This window comes from Odontomachus brunneus, unplaced genomic scaffold, assembly GCF_010583005.1.
Source record: "Odontomachus brunneus isolate Ranch 3 - 2012 unplaced genomic scaffold, Obru_v1 Obru_scaffold_070, whole genome shotgun sequence".
Taxonomy (NCBI): domain Eukaryota; kingdom Metazoa; phylum Arthropoda; class Insecta; order Hymenoptera; family Formicidae; genus Odontomachus; species Odontomachus brunneus.
In genome coordinates, this window is record NW_022639520.1 from 758546 (window position 1) to 762775 (window position 4230).

Genomic DNA, 4230 nt, shown 5'->3' on the forward strand with positions numbered 1-4230 from the left:
TCGACGTGCTCAGCAAATTCGTTTGGGTGGAACCGATACGCGACAAGACATCCTTCGCTGCGACGGAGGCTTTTCGCCGCGTGCTCTCAAGAAGCGGAGAGCGGCCATCAATATGGCTGCAGACTGATAGGGACAAAGAATTTGTTGGACTTTCATTTCAAAAATTTTTAAAGGAAAATAACAAATATTTTCGAGTAATTCGAAACCTCGATGTCAAAGCAGCAGTGGTTAAGCGTTTCAACAGAACGCTCAAGGAGTGTCTATAGCGCTATTTCACACATAAAAATACACGCCGGTACATAGATGTTTTGCAAGATATTGTGAATGCTTACAATTACATACGACATTCCACCATTAGAATGGAGCCTGCGAGCGTTACGTTGGAAAAGGCGCGCGTTGCGCGCGAAAATACGAAACGTCGTCATCAGTGTCTCGATTGTAAATGAAGAAAGCGAAAGGTTAAGTACAGGAAAGGAGAACTGGTGCGCATCAGTAGGATAAAGGATGTCTTTGAGAAGCGATAGCCAATTGGAGCGAGGAAATATTTCGGATTCATCGTCTTCTCGAGTGGCGAAATCCTGTTGTTTATGAACTGAGCGATCTGACGTGTGAAGTCATAGATGGAATATTCTACGAGCAAGAATTAGCAGCAGTACACAAAAATTTACAAGAGGAAGAGTTTATTATAGACAGGGTGATACGAAGCAAAGGACACGGAAGTGCGAAAAAATTGCTCGTCAGTTGGCGAGGATACCCCTCTAAATTCAATTCCTGGATACTCGCTTCGAGTTTAAAGTCACTCCCGAGTCGCGATAAGGGGGTAACAGTTTCTGATGATTCTGCCGAGCAATAGTAGTATGCGATATTTTCCGGAAAATACAACCACTGCTCTTACTACGGAATTACCCCAGCAAGTAAGCCTAACTGGACTGTGGGATGTTGCGCTCATCGAAATTCAGTTTCCTCGCAGCTTCCTCAATGTACGGTCTGGAGAAGACTCGCTGATCTTTTTCATTTCGGCGAATAAAAAGATGCTCGAAAACGGCAAGATAAAACTCAAGGTCGGGAGTTACGGAGGTAACTTCCGGTGCCTACAGCACGATGAAGAAACTGTTAGAAGCTTTACATTACGCTTGCATTGAGCTTGGAACGCATATTACCTTGCGAGACAATTCTCATCGGAGGTAAAATATCGTTGAATCACACATGCAAAAGTGGACAATGCGAGTGGCATCATTTCGTACAATTCTCCGACAAACTAAATCGCATGCTTGGTTTCGATACACATACACATCGAGAAGGAGAAAAACTCGTAAAGCTCGAACTGGAGAAAGAAGACTATGGAGAACTAATGTACTATCCCAATAGCAAACTGCGAACCCCGGAAAACTGTAAAGAAATGTTTTACTATATTCATCCATTAGTAGATGAAGTCATGGCTGACAAACCGGCTTGCGTAATACGCGGTGTTCCCAATAAGCTCATCATTTATTGTGACATTTGTGAACCTTATGTAACGGGAGATGTATACTCGCCTCTTCTTCGTGTGATTCATGTTGAATATGCTATCGATAAATACGCTTACAGAAGTAACGCGGTGAAACATTTTTCGTCATTGAATTATCAAGCGACACGGTAGTGTCGCGAAGCAAAGTGCAAGCGCGAAGCATTGGCGGCCTACCGTGTATAATTACGCGACAACTTTAGTTGAATGTAGGCTAGATTTTCGTTTCAGCTATAACGGTTGAATTGACGAAGTTCTGGAGGGACTTAGTCGATTCCTTGGGTTTATATTATATCATAAAACTGCCTTTATTTTTGCTGTATGTGCTCCAGAAGCTAAGCTATCTTAGCTCAAAGTCTGAAATCGTCAATTTACGCGTGAGAAACGTCTCCTCACTATAAAAATCTTCATTGACATATCTTCTCCGTCAGATGGCGGGATGGCGATAGTGTTGCGATTACCAATTTACCGACTTGTAACTGTCATCCCGGCAGAGTCGAGTGACAGTTCGTGCGTACGAGAATTATAACGAGGGATTATAACGAGGTTATATTTTTAATGTATAATAGTTTTAAAAGTTGCGAGGTATGTTTACCGTGATAACTTTGAAGAAAAGTTATGGAATTAATAAGGATAATATCAGATAAGTATTGGTGAATCCCTTATAGAAATATCATACTAAGAATTATTGATTAATTACTTATTTTCAGTATTAAAAGTACAGTATTTAGTAATATTCTGTGATTCAAATATAGCTTTTAGTACTCAAGTATTTCAATATTTAATGTTACAAATCCTACCTTATGATTGATTTCAATACTTAAATATTGATATGTAATACTTCGTCCAGTGATAAAATACACACGCAGAACATTGTCAATATTTAAATACTAATATATAATACTTTGCTAAGTGATGAAATACTTACGCAAAGTACTGTTAAGATTAAAAGTATTAACCCAGACAGCATACAATATTAGTAAGTTATTAGATAAATATTTATAAATATTTATTTTGAATTATTTTTTAAAATATTGTTGCGAGTGCGTCGCATCTGATGTCCGCGGGTTGCGAGGCAATATCTTTGACAACGGTTGCTAAGAGTGTGTTTCGGCTGTTTGATTATAACAGCCGTGGGAGAGAGTCTCTCGACAGCTTGCAAACTGTCTGGATGTGCATTTCGAATTGAGAGTCTTATATCGCGCTGTTATTACTTAATAATAAAGTTCCTCTTCGTTTTGTATTCAAGTGTCTTATTCCTTTCCGCGTCCGCGAGTGTAACATTTTTATATATATATATACATAAAGAGAGAGGAAAAATTATGAAAATCTATATTCAAAATATTATTAAAATATAGAAATATCTAAATATTTAAATATTTTCCATAATATTTATTGTAAACAAAAAATTAATATTTTGTAAACATTTCTATAAATATTGCACATGAAAAAAATAAATATAATTATTTATAATTATTAAATTAATAAAGAAATAAGAAAATCGAAATTTCAATTGGTAATGTACATTAGAAAAAAATCCTTTAAATTTGTAAAATAAGCTGTAAAATTATAAATTTATAAATAAAAAAGTGATTTCTTTGATTTAAAATATCTATATATATAAGAATAAACAAATGATTTCTTTACAAGGAGAAAATTAGTGTTTTTAAATGTAAAAACTGTTTAAATAAATATTTGCTTGTTTTAAAAGTAAATAAAATACAAGTAAATCATTTTATAAATCTGAATAAATTATTTTCTAATATTAAAAGTATTTTTTTATGTTTCAAATTAAAGTTTCTTTTATTATCAGAAAAAAATTTATTTAAATTTACAAAATAATTTATTTTACTTACTTTTAAAACATGTAAATATTTTTTAAATATACTTTCTACATACTTTTTAAAACATATATTTTAAAAGAATCTATTCTCTTCTTTTAAATAAATCATATGCTTTCGTATATAGATATACTATATATACACAATATAAAGCGTCTCTTAATCAAAGTGACAGTGACGCAGTAGGTAAGGCGAACGACACAAGAATCAGCCCAAGTAACAGACTCACGTCAAAATGACGTAAAAAACTGGTCATAACTGGTCGAATGACGTCAAGTGACTAAATAACGACGTCTTTAAAACGTCTTTTTTGTGACATCTTAATGACGTTTCTGTATAACGTCTTAAAAACGTATTATTGACGTTTAGAGACGTCATAAAACGTCATTAAGTCGTCTAAAATGTCGTCATCGATCTGTGACATTAGACTATCATTTTGACGATATTCTCACGATATTTTTGATCATTCCTTGGTTATTTTTTATCCTGAACTTACTTAGATTTGGATGTCATTTTGACGTGTCTGCTACCTGGGAGAGGTCTCAGGCTCGAATCTCAGCAATGCCCATACAGCACAGAAGCTTGCAGCAACATTGCTACAACGTTGCAAGATTGCATATTGCAGTGCAATGTTGCAGAGACTTTGCAGTGACATTAATTTGCAATATTACTTTAGCAATATTGCAGTAATATTTAAAAAAATATTACGAATATAATATATTTTATTTATTTACTAGTTATTTTTGTTACTTGTATTTCAAATTCAGTAATGTTTTATAATACTTATACTCGTAGAATAGTACTTAGAATAGCACTCGTTAGTGGCAATCATTAATTTGTCTTATTGCATATTTTTTATACTTCTTATACCGTTTTTTCGGAGAA